Genomic DNA, 17,701 nt, shown 5'->3' with positions numbered 1-17,701 from the left:
CTATGCAGGGAGAATGGTCTTCAAAGGCCATTGGAGTATGGCCATATGGAAGTATGCCTGGAGTGCTTGAGGAGCTATGAGGAGGCCAGTTTGGATGGAAAAAAGAAGGGGGAGAACAGTAGGAAATGAGGACAGGAAGGTAATAGGGACCAGTTGTAGGCCTTAAAGACCTTACATTTTACATAGAGTAGGGATCTATTGGAAGTTGGATCAGAGGAGTTCTGAGATCTACCTTATGTTCTAAAAGATTGCTCTTCATTCTTGTATTATGATGGACAGTGAGGAATGGGGGAGGAGGGGAAGTAGTGTGGGCAATTAGGAGGCTATTGTAATAATCCACATGAGAGATAATGGTGTCCTGGACTGGAGTGGTGAAAAGTAGTCAGATTTTGAATGTATTTTGAAGATGGAACAAATAAGTTTTCTTGACTGATTGGATGTGAGAGTGTAACAAAGGAAAGCAGTCAAGGATGACTCCATGGTTTTTGGCCCGAGCAATTGGAAGGATGGAATTGCCATTAACTGAAGTGAGGAAGGCTGTTAGTGGAGTGGTAGTGGGTGGGAAAACTCTAGTTCAGTTTTGAACATTAAGTCTATTAGCTGGAAATTTTCAAACATACAAAAAAGTAGAGAGATTAGTTCAGTGAACCCCATCACCACTTCGATAGCTACCATATACTCTTTTTTTTTTTGCGGTACGCGGGCCTCTCACTGTTGTAGCCTCTCCCGTTGCGGAGCACAGGCTCTGGACGCGCAGGCTCAGCAGCCATGGCTCACGGGCCTAGCTGCTCCGCGGCATGTGGGATCCTCCCGGACCGGGGCACGAGCCCGTGTCCCCTGCAACGGCAGGCGGACTCTCAACCACTGCGCCACCAGGGAAGCCCTATTCTTTTTTTACTTAAGTATTTTGAAACAAATCCTGGGCAACATATGTTATCCATGAGTACATCGGAATGTATCTCTGACAAATCAGAAATTTTGTTTTTGTTTTTCACAAAACCACAGTACTTCACTAAGACCTGTCTGATTAACACAAATATGTATACAGTATTGTGTTTTTAAATCCGGATTTTATTTTTCCTAGAAGGTAAACTAGGGGGAATTACCTTGTAAAGGAATTATTTGCTTTTTCCAAATAATTTGTTAAACACTAGCTTGAAATATTTTGCTTATCTGGTATGTAAACAATTTAATGTAGAGAAATTAAATTTACATCCAAACTTTTTAGGCTATTGCATCAAGCAATAATTAATTTTTTTTTTTTGCGGTACGCGGCCTCTCACTGTTGTGGCCTCTCCTGTTGCGGAGCACAGGCTGCAGACGCACAGGCTCAGTGGCCATGGCTCACGGGCCCAGCCGCTCCGCGGCATGTGGGATCTTCCCAGACCGGGGCACGAACCCGTGTCCCTTGCATCGGCAGGTGGACTCTCAACCACTGCGCCACCAGGGAAGCCCTAAAACCTGTATTTTATTCATATTTCCTTAATTCTTACCTAATTTCCTTTTTCTGTTCCAAGATCTCATTACACGTCATTTAGCTGTCCTTGGGCTCCTCTGGCTCTAACAGTTTCTTAGAAGTTTCTTGTTTTTGATGACCTTGACAATTTTTTTTAACATCTTTATTGGAGTATAATTGCTTTACAGTGTTGTGTTAGTTTCTGCTGTATAACAAAGTGAATCAGCTATATGCATACATATATCCCCTCCCTCTTGCATCTCCCTCCCACCCTCCCTATCCCACCACTCTAGGTAGTCACAAAGCGCAGAGCTGATCTCCCTGTGCTATGCGGCTGCTTCCCGCTAGCTATCTATTTTACATTTGGTAGTGTATATATGTCCATGCCACTCTCTCACTTTGTCCCAGCTTACCCTTCCCCCTCCCCGTGTCCTCAAGTCCATTCTCTACGTCTGCGTCTTTATTCCTGTCCTGCCCCTAGGTTCATCAGAACCTTTTTTTTTTTTTAGATTCCATATATATGTGTTAGCATACGGTATTTGTTTTTCTCTTTCTGGCTTACTTCACTCTGTATGACAGACTCTAGGTCCATCCACCTCACTACAGATAACTCAATTTCATTTCTTTTATGGCTGAGTAATATCTCATTGTATATATGTGCCACATCTTCATCCATTCATCTGTTGATGGACACTTAGGTTGCTTCCATGTCCTGGCTATTGTAAATAGTGCTGCAATGAACATTGTGACCTTGACAATTTTGAGAGGTACTGGTCAGGTATTTTGTAGGATGCTCCTCTACTGGAATTTGCCTGGTGTTTCTCATGCCTATACTGGAATTATGGGTTTGGGGGAGGAAGATCACAAAAGTAAAATGCCATTTTCATCATATATCAAGGGCATATACTATCTACATGACTTAGGACTTGGTGTTGACCTTGATCACCTGGCAGAAGTGATGTTTGTCAGATTTTTCTACTGTTACTACTATTGCCCTACTCCGCCTCCCTTTCCATACTGTACTCATTGGAAAGAAGTCGCTCTGCACAGCCCAAACTTGAGGAATGGGGGTTATACTCCCCCTCCTTTAGGGCTGAGTATCTACATAATTTGGGGGGAATTTTTCTGCATAGAAGATTTGTCTTTTTATCACATTTGTGAATATATTCAACCATTTATTTATATCAGGGACTCATGGATATTTTATACTTTGGGTCATAAACCACTGTTTATTTGATTTTATTGCTCAAATTGTTCGAGTTTTGGTCCTTGGGAGTTCTTTCAGTTAGCTCCTGTGACATACACCCACCAATCTGTTTTTTGTTTGTTTTAGGAACACTTTCTTTCTGGCACTACCAGATGCTTCGGGCTCATTTTGTATATTTCCTGTTCCGGTCTGAGAATCAGCCATTTCTGTAGGGAGCCCTGGTTCCTTGTAATGTAGTGGTATTAGAAACTAAGACCTGGATGCTACCTGTGCTCGTTGCTACTAGGGTGTTTGCTGTAGTATTTTAAAGCAAAAGCAACCCCCTAGCACCATGTTGTTTAATACCTTATAGTGTCTGTAAAAAATAAGGATATCTTCTTAAAAGATGTCAAAATGTCCTGTGGCTGCCAGAAAAAATCACCACAAATTTAGTGACTTAAAACAACAGAAATTCTCTCACAGTTCTGGAAGCCAGAATTCTGAAATCAGGCTGTCTGAAGAACCCCATTCCCTCAGAATGTTCTAAGGAAGAATCCATTCTTGCCTCTTCTACCTTCTGGTAGCCCCAGGCATTCCTCTTCACTCTGATCTGTACCTCCTTGGTCACACTGCCTCTTCCTTTTTTCTGTGTATTCTCTGTGTCTGTCCCAGCTCCCTCTGCCTCACTAGGGACACTTGTTACTGGGTTTAGGGCCCACCCAGATAATCCAGGAAAATTCCTTAATCCTTTCAAGATCATCCTCTCAAAATCCTCACTCACATATTTTGTCATATAAAGTAATATTTACAGGTTCCTGGAATTAACACAAGGATATATTGGGGGGGTCACCATTCAGTAAACTACAATAACTAAAAATATTAATAATGATTTCTTAACATTATCTATGTTCTTAATATTCCCCCATCCATGTTCAGATTTCTCTATTGTCTCAAAAGTATCTTTTTTGTTTTGTTTTGTTTTTTGCAGTAGGCAGGCCTCTCACTATTGTGGCCTTTCCCGTTGCGGAGCACAGGCTCTGGACGTGCAGGCTCAGCGGCCATGGCTCACGGGCCCAGCCGCTCCGCGGCATGTGGGATCTTCCCGGACCGGGGGAGGGGGGGGGGGCACAAACTCGCGTCCCCTGCATTGGCAGGCGGACTCTCAACCACTGCGCCACCAGGGAAGCCCAAAAGTATCTTTTTTGCAGTTGGCTGATTTGCATCAGGATCTAAACAAGGTCCACTCATTGATGTAATTATGTCTCTTAAGTCTCTTATGATATAGAACACCTCACTCTTTTTTTATACTCTGAAATTGTCGGAGAAATTAGGTCATTCCTCGATACGTTGGCCTACATTCTGGATTGGTCAAATGGCTTTCTTGTGACGACGTTTCTCTTTATTTCCTGAAAACTGGAAGTTGGAGCCAAGAGTTTGATTAAGATTCAGATTCAACTGATTTTTAGACAAAAATACACTACTTCCTAAGTATTACTGTGTAGTTCAAATTGCATATCATGAGATAATTTATAGCTGCCCCACATTTCATGATCTAAGAGTGATTAAAATATACAAGTGATAGCAAATGTCCTTTCAGTGTAAAAATCCCCCATCAACCCTCTAATGATTTTAGCATTTATCAATGACTGTTGCCTAAATCAAATATTTATTAAGCATCTTTGTTCTGGTCCCGATTATTTTCCTTAGGTTAGTTTCATCTTTTATTGTCCCCTTTATTTCTGTAGCAGACTATTTAGAAAAGTTTTCACCCTCCATCTCTCTTGAGATCTCCAAATCCATTAGGTCTAGGGACATCTGAGACTGAGGGGGTACAATCTGTCTTGCCTGGCGAGATAATTAACTGAGTCAGTGTTTCCTAAAGTTCACACTTGGAGCCCAGGAAGCAGGTGGTTGTAATTGGAGCCTGTTGGGTGGGTGGGGTTAGGGGAAGGTGGGTAGACGGAAGCATGGCGGATCTGGCGATCTATCCTTTCCTGGGGTCAAACTCAAAGGCTTACTGGAAGGAACTACAAGAAAATCCTTTAATAAAGCCTGAGCTCTTTGATTTTAGAGGAGCGAATTAAGGCACGGCCGAAGAAAGAGTCCATAGGGGTTAGGTAGAATCAAGGTATAGCGCCGCCAGGACTTAGCCTTTAACGGATTTAACATTGAGACTACATCTCCCAGAATTCCACTCGACGAGTCCCACCCCTGTTGAAGCGTTGCGTGTGCGCGAGCCCTGTGACCGCCTGCCCTCCCAAACTCCACAATCCCCGAGATTCCGCGCGCCTGCCTCCCTCCCGCTGGGATCGCCCCTTCAGGCCCTCCGTCCGTCCGCTGGGGGCGCGCGCAGTGCGTGGCTGGTGGCAGCGGCGCCGGCGGCTGATAGCGCGGGCCGTGTGGCCGTGCGTGGTTGCTAGGGGCGCCTGAGGCCGCCCGCCAGCCCGGAAGGCCAAGGGAGGAAGCAGCCCGGAGCCGGCGCCCAGCCGGGGCGAAGCTGAGTCCGCTGGGTGAGTGTGGCCATGGAGCCAGGAAAACGACCCTCCGCCGCCCCGACTCTCCCGCCCCTCCCTCTGCCCGAGTCCTTTCACGCGGCCCCCAGCCCTCTGGCCGCTCCTGTCCCAGCCCTGCTTCCTGCCCGCCACCTCTCCATCCCCTGGGAGGAGAGGGGGCCGCGTCCTCCCACCCTGCCAGGACTTCGCGCCTCTTCGGAACCCTTCTCCACCCTCCCCCCTCCGCCCCCTTCCCCGCCACGCCCAGTGAACTTAGTCGCCCCGCCTCTGGGTGCCCCGAACCCTGCAGCATCCTCTCACCCTGGGCCTCCGTGCCTCGTCTTTCCCGCTCCGCTGCAGTTTAAATTCTCCCTGCTTGGGTGTAAGCCCAAGCTCCTCTCAGGCCTCACGGCTGAATTTTACATGGATACCCACTTTTTAACTTCCCCATCTTCACTATCTGTAGAGAACTACTTTCTTAAACTAGAGATTCAGACAGCATCCGAGGTGCTGTGGAATTAAATTCTTCATGTATCCATACATCCATTACTTCATTTAATCATTCAACGATTTTTAATAAACATCGACAAATATTTAGTGAGCCAGGGCACTGTGGAAGGCCCGGCGGGGGGGCGGATACAGTGGTGAGCATGGCAGGCGTGTTTTCACAGAGCTTATAGTCTAGGGGAGATTTTAATCAGGTAAACAGCATTTGCCGTATGTGTGGTGTGTGTTCTGATAAAACATTAGAAGGATATTTAACCCAAATTTACTTGGAAAACTATATTATCCCCATTCCCTGGTCTTCACATTCCCAATCTGGATCTAGGAAATGTTTTAATCCTTCCTTCCTTAGGGAGTTATCCCTGCTCTCTCAGTTACTCCAGATCCCATCTTCCTTAACGTCATTACCTGTTGATTTAGCCAGTCAACGAGTAGCTGGGAGACCCTTGGGACAGTGTTCTATCCCATCCTTAATTTCTTGCAATAAATACTGAGGCATTGTTTGCATAAAAACCACTCACTTGGTGCCCGTAAAGTTACCAGCTGCTTATTAATTGGGCTGAATGGAGCATTGAAAAATTATCAAGTGTTTTCTGGGAATAAAGAGGTGAGAGGACATTCCAGATACAAAGTAGCTTTAGTAAAGATACTAAAGTAGCTTTAGTAAAGGCCTGAAAAGAGAACTGGAAACAGTCGGATAGACCTGAGCTGTGTTTGGAGGGAACCAGCCCGGGACAAATAGGAATAGGGAAATTAATAGGGGTTAGATCACAAAGGGCTTTGGATGTTTTGCTGAGGAGTTAGAACTACATCCTCCAGAGCAGTGGTTTTCAAGCAGGATATTCAGGGGCCTGAGACTTCCAAGGGAAAGACATGCACATATAGTTTTAGAAGAATCAGTTCCCAGATCCTCAGCTTCCAAATGAACGCTTCTAAAACTGACCTTACAAAAAAGGGGTGGAGAGTGTCATATCTCTCACGCTCTCAAATTTTACTATAGCATATTTTTCTGAGTATAAAAACCTCAGGTTGGCAAACGGAATATTTTGGAAATATTAATTTCAGGGGGGCCTTCTTTGGTGTTTGATTAAGTTACCTCAGAAACCTAGAAGGGCTGCGGCGGCCGGCGCTGGGGGATAGCACGCATGCGTCTTCTCTTTGAATGGGTGGCACCCTTATCCTCGCGGCGGCGGCAGGAGCCGTGGCCGTGCTGCTGACAGTGCGGCTATGGGTAGTGCTGCGTCCCCGCGCCGCTGTGCCCCAGCGGTCTCTCAGCCTCTTGGTGCTGGCTGGGTCCGGTGGGCATACCACTGAGATCCTGAGGCTGCTCGAGAACTTGTCCGATGCCTACTCTCCTAGACATTATATCATTGCTGACACTGATGAAATGAGTGCCCGTAAAATAAATTCTTTTGAATAAATCGAGCTGATAGAAACTCCAGTGCTACGTTTCCCGAATACTATATTCACCGCATTCCCAGAAGCCGGGAGGTCCATCAGTCCTGGCTGTCCACGGTACTCACCACCTTGTACTCTGTGTGGCTCTCCCTTCCCCCTGACTCACCGAGTGAAGCCAGATTTGGTAAGAAAACTGAGCCATATGGGAAAAAATTGACTTGCCCAAAGTCTGAGGGCCACTAAGTGGATCCAAACCCGGAAAGCCTGAGACTGCAGCATCTATACTCTAATCATTGTACTATTCTACCCTTCTGTTCGGGACATAACTATTGAATTCATGAATAAATTTCCTAATAGGATCATACAGATGAGACCACCCAGAAAAAACAAACAAACAAACAAACAAAAAAACCCTAGAAGTCTTCCTGTCTTCCCATGTGTAATACACACTGCTGTTAGAGTGAAGCTTGTTCCTTGTTGGGATATTCTGAATTCAGAAGAACACAACAGTTGGAGACTTCCCTGGTGGTCCAGTGGTTAAGACTGCACCCTCCCAATGCAGGGGGCCCAAGTTCCATCCCTGGTCAGGGAACTAGATCCTGCATGCTGCAACTAAAAGATCCTGTATGCAGCGATGAAGATCCTGCATGCTGCATCCAAGACCCGGTGCAGTGAAATGAATAAATAAATATTAAAAAAAAAAAAGAACACAACAGTTAAATGTGTCTAAAATGTTTTTTGGGACCACAGATTTTTCAAGCTGTATTGGATAGAAGTTGCATAAATTTTTTTAAAAGAGATTTCTTTTAGTTTAGATGTGTTAATCAGATAGTTAAAACTCATTTTATTAAATCGTCATGAAATGTTTATTTCAGTTACAGTTAATCCTTACCTTAGTTCTTTCTATAAAATATTTAGTATTTTCTACCTCCTCTTAACAAAAGGATAAACTTGTTTAAACTTGTGATGAAAAATTTTAGAGTTCAACTTTAAGATGTGCAAGGAATACATGGGTTTAATTTTTTTTTTTTTTTTGGCTCTACCGCATGGCTTGCAGGATCTCAGTTCCCCAACCAGGGATTGAACCTGGGCCATGGCAGTGAAAGTCTGGAATCCTAACCACTAGGCCACCAGGAACTCCCCGCGGAATACATGGTTTTAAAAATTCCTAGGGGAATACATGAGTAAAATCATCAGAAGAGTATATTGCAGGAAGACCACGGAAAGGTAATTAGTGGGAAGGTAACATCAGATTTGTGCTTGAGATTACTACTGTAGTGTCAGTGTGCAGTTTGAATAAGTAAGATTTTAGACTGAAGGCAGGGAGCCAATGAGAAAACTAGAGACCAGACTAGAGAGGATGAGGGCTTTATAGTGGTTGCAGTGAGAGAGAGGGTTTAGAGAGAGATTAACAGTGGTAGAGTGGACAAAACCTGGTGGCAAAGTAGATGTAGGGAGTGGGACAAAGAGCAGTCTGGAATGATTCTTGTTTTCTGACTTCAGTGATTAAGTGGGTGGTGATGCAGGAGGAACTATTAGGAGGAGGGCTTTGAGGAGAAAGATAAAGGAGTTTGGGCATGCTGAATTGAGGTTCCTGCAGCACATCAAGGTAGAAAGGCCTGGGAGGTTGTTCTGTAGGTCTGAGTGATGAAAGAAAGTTGAGAATGTAGGAGATGGTTGAGGCCATGGGATAAAAGAGGTTGCTTTGGGAGAGTTTGTGTTAATAGTTGCAACTGCCATTTATTGAGCACTTACTATGTGCCAGGCCAAATGAGAAGACTGAGCACAGAGGAGCACCAACTTTGAGAGTAGGTAGGGGAAAAGGGACGGAAGAAGGGAGACAGAATATTTATAACCAAATCCAAAAATGAATATGTAAATGAAAAATCCCTTGCTGAAAAACTATTTTTTTCTCTGTTTTCTACTATTTTTATTTATTTAAAAATTTTATTCTATTTATTTATTTTTTATACTGCAGGTTCTCAGTAGTTATCCATTTTGTACATATTAGTATATATATGTCAATCCCAATCTCCCAGTTCATCCCACCACCACCGCCCCACTCCCATACCCTGCTTTTCCCCCCTTGGTGTCCACTTTTGTTCTCTACATCTGTGTCTCTATTTCTCCCTTGCAGACTGGTTCATCTGTACCATTTTTCCAGATTGCACATATATGCGTTAATATACGATATTTGTTTTTCTCTTTCTGACTTACTTCACTCTGTATGACAGCCTCTAGGTCCATCCACGTTTCTACAAATGACCCAATTTCATTCCTTTTCATGGCTGAGTAATATTCCATCGTATATATGTACCACATCTTTATCCATTCATCTGTCGATGGGCATTTAGGTTGCTTCCATGACCTGGATATTGTAAATAATGCTGCAGTGAACATTGGGGGTGCATGTGTCTTTTTGAATTATGGTTTTCTCTGGGTATATGCCCAGTGGTGGGATTGCTGGGTCGTATGGTAATTCTATTTTTAGTTTTTTAAGGAACGTCCATACTGTTCTCCATAGTGGCTGTATCAATTTACATTCCCACCATCAGTGCAAGAGGGTTCCCTTTTCTCCACACCCTCTCCAGCATTTATTGTTTGTAGATTTTCTGATGGTGCCCATTCTAACTGGTGTGAGGTGATACCTCACTGTAGTTTTGATTTGCATTTCTCTAATAATTAGTGATGTTGAGCATCTTTTCATGTGTTTGTTGGCCATCTGTATGTCTTCTTTGGAGAAATGTCTATGTAGGTCTTCTGCCCATTTTTGGATTGGGTTGTTTGTTTTCTTGAGATTGAGCTGCATGAGCTGCTTGTAAATTTTGGAGATTAATCCTTTGTCAGTTGCTTCATTTGCAAATACTTTCTCCCATTCTGAGGGTTGTCTTTTCATCTTGTTTATGGTTTCCTTTGCTGTGCAAAAGTTTTTGAGCTTCATTAGGTCCCATTTGTTTATTTTTGTTTTTATTTCCATTACTCTAGGAGGTAGATCAAAAAAGATCTTGCTGTGATTTATGTCTAAGAGTGTTCTTCTGAAGTTTTCCTCTAAGAGTTTTATAGTGTCTAGTCTTACATTTAGTTCTTTAATCCATTTTGAGTTTATTTTTGTGTATGGTGTTAGGGAGTGTTCTAATTTCATTCTTTTACATGTAGCTGTCCAGTTTTCCCAGCACCACTTATTGAAGAGGCTGTCTTTTCTCCATTGTATATTCTTGCATCTTTTATCAATGATAAGATGACCATATGTGCATGGGTTTATCTCTGGGCTTTCTATCCTGTTCTGTTGACCTATATTTCTTTTTTTTGTGCCAGTACCATATTGTCTTGATTACTGTAGCTTTGCAGTATAGTCTGAAGTCAAGGAGTTAGATTCCTCTAGCTCCATTTTTAAAAAATTAATTAATTAATTAATTTTTGGCTGTGTTGGGTCTTCGTTTCTGTGTGAGGGCTTTCTTTAGTTGTGGCAAGTGGGGGCCACTCTTCATCGCGGTGCGTGGGCCTCTCACTATCGCGGCCTCTCTTGTTGCGGAGTACAGGCTCCAGACGTGCAGGCTCAGTGGTTGTGGCTCACGGGCCTAGTTGCTCCGTGGCATGTGGGATCCTCCCAGCCCAGGGCTCGAACCTGTGTCCCGTGCATTAGCAGGCAGATTCTCAACCACTGCGCTACCAGGGAAACCCCCTAGCTCCGTTTTTTTCCCTCAAGATTGCTTTGGCTATTTGGGGTCCATACAAATTTAAGATTTTTTGTTATAGTTCTGCAAAAAATGCTGTTGGTAATTTGATAGGGATTGCATTGAATCTGTAGATTGCTTTGGGAAGTACAGTCATTTTCACAATATTGATTCTTCTAATCCAAGAACATAGTATATCTCTCCATCTGTTTGTGTCATCTTTGATTTCTTTCATCAGTGTCTTATAGGTTTCTGCGTACAGGTCTTTTACGTCCTTAGGTAGGTTTATTCCTAGGTTTTTATTCTTTTTGTTGCAATGGTGAATGGGATTGTTTCTTTAATTTCTCTTTCTGATCTTTCGTTGTTAGTATATAGGAATGCAAGAGATTTCTGTGCATTAATTTTGTATCCTGCAACTTTACCAAATTCATTGATTAGCTCTAGTAGTTTTCTAGTGGCATGTTTAGGATTCTCTATGTATAGTATGTCATCTGCAAACAGTGGCAGTTTTACTTCTTTTCCAATTTGTATTTCTTTTATTTCTTTTTCCTCTCTGATTGCCAAGGCTAGGACTTGCAAAACTATGTTGAATAGTAGTGGTGAGAGTGGACGTCCTTGTCTTGTTCCTGATCTTAGAGGAAATGCTTTCAGTTTTTCACCATTGAGAATGATGTTTGCTGTGGGTTTGTCATATATGGCCTTTATTATGTTGAGGTAGGTTCCCTCTATGCCCACTTTCTGGAGAGTTTTTATCATAAATGGGTGTTGAATTTTGTCAAAAGCTTTTTCTGCATCTATTGAGATGATCATATGGTTTTTCTTCTTCAGTTTGTTTATATGCTGTATCCCATTGATTGATTTGCGTATATTGAAGAATCCTTGCATCCCTGGGATAAATCCCATTTGATCATCGTGTATGATCCTTTTAATGTGTTGTTGGATTCTGTTTGCTAGTATTTTGTTGAGGATTTTTGCATCTATGTTCATCAGTGATATTGGTCTGTAGTTTTCTCTTTTTGTGACATCTTTGTCTGGTTTTGGTATCAGGGTGATGGTGGCCTCGTAGAATGAGTTTGGGAGTTTTCCTCCCTCTGCTATATTTTGGAAGAGTTTGAGGACAGGTGTTAGCTCTTCTCTAAGTGTTTGATAGCATTCGCCTGTGAACCCATCTGGTCCTGGCTTTTGTTGGTTGGAAATTTTTTTTTTTTTTTTGTGGTACGCGGGCCTCTCACTGTTGTGGCCTCTCCCGTTGCGGAGCACAGGCTCCGGATGCACAGGCTCAGTGGCCATGGCTTACGGGCTCAGCCGCTCCGCGGCATGCGGGATCTTCCCAGACCGGGGCACGAACCCATGTCCCCTGCATCAGCAGGTGGACTCCCAACCACTGCGCCACCAGGGAAGCCCCTGTTGGAAAATTTTTAATCACAGTTTCAATTTCAGTGCTTGTGATTGGTCTGTTTATATTTTCTACTTCTTCCTGGTTCAGTCTTGGAAGGTTGTGCTTTTCTAAGAATTTGTCCGTTTCTTCCACGTTGTCCATTTTATTTGCATAGAGTTGCTTGTAGTAATCTCTCATGATTCTTTGTGTTTCTGCACTCAGTTGTTACCTCTCCTTTTTCATTTCTAATTCTGTTGATTTGAGTCTTCTCCCTTTTTTTTCTCAATGACTCTGGCTAATGGTTTATCAATTTTGTTTATCTTCTCAAAGAACCAGCTTTTAGTTTTATTGATTTTGGCTATTATTTCCTTCATTTCTTTTTCATTTATTTCTGATCTGATGTTTATGATTTCTTTCCTTCTGCTAACTTTGAGGGTTTCTTTTTCTTTCTCGAATTGCTTTCGGTGTACGGTTAGGTTGTTTATTTGAGATGTTTCTTGAGGTAGGATTGTATTGCTATAAAATTCCCTTTTAGAATTGCTTTTGCTGCATCCCATAGGTTTTGGGTCGTCATGTTTTCATTGTCATTTGTTTCTAGGTTGTTTTTGATTTCCTCTTTGATTTTTTCAGTGATCTCTTGGTTATTTAGTAGTGTATTGCTTAACTTCCACGTGTTTGTATTTTTTACAGGTATTTCCCTGTAATTGTTATCTAGTCTCATAGTGTTGTGATTGGAAAAGATATTTTTTTTTTTTTTGTTACTGTCAATTTCCCCTTTTATGGCTGTTAGCATTTGCCTTATGTTTTGAGGTGCTCCTATGCTGGGTGCAAAAATATTTACAATAGTTATGTCTTCTTCTTTGATTGATCCTTTGATCATTATGTAGTGTCCTTCTTTGTCTCTTGTAGTAGTCTTTATTTTAAAGTCTATTTTGTCTGATATTAGAATTGCTACTCCAGCTTTCTTTTGGTTTCCATTTGCATGGAGTATCTTTTTCTATCCCCTCACTTTCAGTCTGTATGTGTCCCTAGGCCTGAAGTGGGTCTCTTGTAGAAAGCATATATACGGGTCTTGTTTTTGTATCCATTCAGCCAGTCTGTGTCTTTTGGTTGGAGCATTTAATCCATTTACATTTAAGGTAATTGTCAATATGTATGCTCCTAATACCATTTTCTTAATTGTTTTATGTTTGTTATCATAGGTCTTTTCCTTCTCTTGTGTTTCCTGCCTAGAGAAGTTCCTTTAGCATTTGTTGTAAAGCTGGTTTGGTGGTGCTGGATTCTCTTAACTTTTGTTTGTCTGTAAAGGTTTTAATTTCTCCATGGAATCTTAATGAGATCCTTGCTGGGTAGAGTAATCTTGTTTGTAGTTTTTTCCCCTTCATCACTTTAAATATGTTCTGCTACTCCCTTCTAGCTTGCAGAGTTTCCGCTGAAAGATCAGCTGTTAACCTTATGGGGATTCCCTTGTATGTTATTTGTTGCTTTTCCCTTGCTGCTTTAATATCTTTTCTTTGTTTTAATTTTTGGTAGTTTGATTAACATGTGTCTTGGCGTGTTTCTCCTTGGATTTATCCTGTATGGGACTCTCTGCACTTCCTGGACTTGATTGAATATTTCCTTTCCCATGTTAGGGAAGTTTTCAACTATAATCTCTTCAGATATTTTCTCAGAGCCTTTTTTTTTCTCTTCTTCTTCTGGTACCCCCATAATTTGAATGTTGGTGCCTTTAATGTTGGCCCAGAGGTCTCTGAGGCTGTCCTCAATTCTTTTCATTCTTTTTTCTTTATTCTGCTCTGTGGTAGTTATTTCCACTTTTTATCTCCAGGTCACTTATCTGTTCTTCTGTCACTAATCTGCCTCAGTTATTCTGCTATTGATTGCTTCTAGAGAATTTTTAATTTCACTTATTGTGTTGTTCATCAGTTTGTTTGCTCTGTAGTTCTGCTAGGCTCTTGTTAAATGTTTCTTGTATTTTCTCCATTCTGTTTTCAAGATTTTGGATCATTTTTACTATCATTACTCTGAATTCTTTTTCAGGTAGACTGCCTATTTCCTCTTCATTTGTTTGGTCTGGTGGGTTTTTTTTTTTTGGTTTTTTTGTTTGTTTGTTTTGTTTCTTTTTGCGGTACGCGAGCCTCTCACTGTTGTGGCCTCTCCCGTTGCGGAGCACAGGCTCTGGATGCGCAGGCTCAGCAGCCATGGCTCAGGCCTAGCCACTCCACGGCATGTGGGATCTTCCCGGACCGGGGCACGAACCTGTGTCCCCTGCATCGGCAGGCGGACTCTCAACCACTGCGCCACCAGCGAAGGCCGGTCTGGTGGGTTTTTACCTTGCTCCTTCATCAGCTGCATATTTCTCTGTCTTCTCATTTTGCTGAATACACTGTGTTTTTGCAGGCTGCAGGTTTGTAGTTCCCATTGTTTTTGGTGTCTGCCCCCAGTGGGTAAGGTTGGTTTAGCGGCTTGTGTAGGCTTCCTGGTGGAGGGGACTGGTGCCTGTGTTCTGGTGGGTGGGGCTGGATCTTGTCTTTCTGGTGGGTGGGGCTGCATCCAGTGGTGTGTATTGGTGTGTCTGTGAACTTAGTATGATTTTAGGCAGCCTCTGCTAATGGGTGGGGTTGTGTTCCTGTCTTGCTAGTTGTTTGGCATGGAGCATCCAGCACTGGAGCTTGCTGGCCATTGGGTGGAGCTGGGTCTTAGTGTTGAGACAGAGATCTCTGGGAGAGCTCTCGCTGACTGATACTACGTGTGGCTGGGAGGTCTCTGGTGGTCCAATGTCCTGAACTCGGCTCTCCCACCTCAGAGGCTCAGGCCTGACATCAGGCCAGAGCACCAAGACCCTGTCAGCCACACGGCTCGGGAGGAAAAAAAAGAAAGAAAGAAAAATAAATAAATAAATAAAAATAAAAATAAAATAAAAATATTTTAAAAATTATTACAATAGGGCTTCCCTGGTGGCGCAGTGGTTGAGAGTCCGCCTGCCGATGCAGGGGACACGGGTTCGTGCCCCGGTCCGGGAAGATCCCACATGCCGCTGAGCGGCTGGACCTGTGAGCCATGGCCACTGAGCCTGTGCATCCGGAGCCTGTGCTCCACAACGGGAGAGGCCACAACAGTGAGAGGCCTGCGTACCACAAAAAGAAAAAAAAAAATTATTACAATAAAAACGTAATTTAAAAAAAAAGAGCAACCAAACCAATAAACAAATCCACTAAGTGATACAAGTGCTAAAAACTATACTAAGGTAGACATAAAAATCAGAAACAAGTTGATGGCAGATGGCAAACCACAAGTCTCCAGTTGCTCCCAAAGTCCACTGCCTCAATTTTGGGTTGATTCGTTGTCTATTCAGGTATTCCACAGATGCAGGGCACCTCAAGTTGATTGTGAGGATTTAATCCACTGCTTCTGAGGCTGCTGGGAGAAATTTCCCTTTCTCATCTTTGTTTGCACAGCTCTTGGGGTTCAGCTTTGGATTTGGCCCTGCCTCTGTATGTATGTCACCCTCAGGCTTCTGTTCCTACCCAGACAGCACGGAGTTAAAGCAGCGACTGATTAGGGGGCTCTGGCTCACTCATGCTGGGGGGAGGGAGGGGTACGGTAGTTATAATTGGAATGCCGGGTGAGCCTGCAGCGGCAGAGGCCAGCATGATATTGCAGGGGCCTGGCGTGCTGTGTGTTCTCCTGGGAAGTTGTCACTGGATCACGGGACCCTGGCAGTGGTGGGCTGCACAGGCTCCTGGGGGGTTGGGGGTGTGTGTGGATAGTGACGTGTGCTTGCACACAGGATTCTTGGTGGCTGTAGCAGCAGCATTAGCGTTTCATGCCCACCTCTGGTGTCTGAGCTGATGGCCACGGCTTGTACCCTTCTTTTGAGCTTGTTTAGGCGGTGCTCTGCCTTCTGTGGGCAGACAGGGAAGGAATCCCCTCTCCTTGTGCACCCTGAAACAATGGTCTCTTGCCTCTTAGGCAGGTCCAGACTTTTTCCCGGACTCCCTCCCGGCTAGCCATGGCGCACTAACCCCCTGCAGGCTGTGTTCGCGCAGCCAACCCCAGTTCTCTCCCTGGGGTCTGACCTCCGAAGCCCGAGCCTCAGCTCCCAGGCCTTACCCACCCCGGCGGGTGAGCAGACAAGCGTCTCAGGCTGGTGAGTGCTGGTCGGCACCGGTCCTCTGTGTGGGAATCTCTCCACTTTGCTCTGTGCACCCCTGTTGCTGCGCTCTCCTCCGTGACTCCGAAGCTTCCCCCCCTGCCCACCCCCTGTCTCCACCAGTGAAGGGGCTTCCTAGTGTGTGGAAACTTTTCCTCCTTCACAGCTCCCTCCCAGAGGTGCAGGTCCCATCCCTATTCTTTTGTCTCTGTTTTTCCTTTTGCCCTACCCAGGTACATGGGGATTTTCTTGCCTTTTGGGAAGTCTGAGGTCTTCTGCCAGCATTCAGTAGGTGTTCTGTAGGAGTTGCTCCTCATGTAGATGTATTTTTCATGTATTTGTAGGGATGAAGGTGATCTCCACATCTCACTCCTCCGCCATCTTGAAGGTCCCTCCTAGGTGTTTGTTCTTTAATTCTTCTAGGTCTTTGTTAAACATTTCTTGCATTTTCTCTGTCTTAGCCTCCGTTCTTTTTCCACGGTCCTGGATCATCCTCACTATCATTATTCTGAATTCTTTTTCTGGAAGGTTGCCTATCTCAGCTTCATTTAGTTGTTTTTCTGGAGTTTTATCTTGTTCCTTCATCTGGTACATAGTCCTCTGCCTTTTCATTTTGTCTGTCTTTCTGTGAATGTGGTTTTCGTTCCACAGCCTGCAGAATTGTTGTTCTTCCTGCTTCTGCTGTCTGCCCTTTGGTGGATGAAGCTATCTAAGAGGAGGGACTGGTGGTGGGTAGAGCTGACTGTTGCTGTGGTGGGCAGAGCTCAGTAAAACTTTAATCTGCTTCTGTGCTGATGGGTGGGTCCTGATGCACACACTACTTTGTGTGTGCCCTCCAAGAGTGGAGTCTCTGTTTCCCCAAGTCCTGTCAAAGTCCTGCAATCAAATCCCGCTAGCCTTCAAAGTCTGATTCTCTGGAAATTCCTCCTCCCGTTGCCGGACCTCCAGGTTGGGAAGACTGATGTGGGGCTCAGAACCTTCACTCCAGTAGGTGGACTTCTGTGGTATGTGTTCTCCAGTTTGTGAGTCACCCACCCAGCAGTTATGGGATTTGATTTTATTGTGATTCCACCCCTCCTACCGTCTCACTGCAGCTTCTCCTTTGTCTTTGGATGTGGGGTCTTTTTTGCTGAGTCCCAGTGTCTTCCTGTTGATGATTGTTCAGCAGTTAGTTGTGATTCTGGTGCTCTCGCGAGAGGGAGTGAGTGCACGTCCTTCTGCTCCACCATCTTGAACCAATCCTGTTTTCTACTGTTTTTAATTCTTCACCCAGCTCTCACCTGCAAAACTTAGATGAACCTTTAACTTCAGGATCTGGTACTCATGATGTGGAGTTGAGTGTAGCTTTCCTGCTAGATTCCTTCTATGACCTTGGAATTGTCTGGTCATAGGCTTCCTGTATTTTAGCATGCAATCAGATGCTTTGATCTGTTAGTGAAATGCAGAGAAAACTTTTCTTT

General features: G+C 43.9%; 1 protein-coding gene and 1 pseudogene across 2 annotated transcripts in view; both read left to right on the top strand.

Annotated features, from left to right (window-relative positions):
- The first annotated feature begins 4,904 nt into the window (after positions 1-4,904).
- The window catches only part of TTLL4 (tubulin tyrosine ligase like 4), a 37,471-nt gene continuing 24,674 nt past the window's right edge, over positions 4,905-17,701 (top strand). For both annotated transcript variants that reach the window (XR_003005699.1, XM_024763279.1), the window contains exon 1: positions 4,905-5,152. The gene's annotated coding sequence lies outside the window, so the exon portion shown is untranslated. The remainder of the gene's footprint in view (positions 5,153-17,701) is intronic.
- On the top strand, positions 6,801-7,279 carry LOC112411825 (UDP-N-acetylglucosamine transferase subunit ALG14 homolog pseudogene; annotated as a pseudogene).

The sequence above is a fragment of the Neophocaena asiaeorientalis genome, unplaced genomic scaffold (assembly GCF_003031525.2).
Source record: "Neophocaena asiaeorientalis asiaeorientalis breed wild unplaced genomic scaffold, Neophocaena_asiaeorientalis_V1.1 scaffold86, whole genome shotgun sequence".
NCBI lineage: Eukaryota > Metazoa > Chordata > Mammalia > Artiodactyla > Phocoenidae > Neophocaena > Neophocaena asiaeorientalis.
This window is presented reverse-complemented; position numbering and strand designations above follow the sequence as displayed.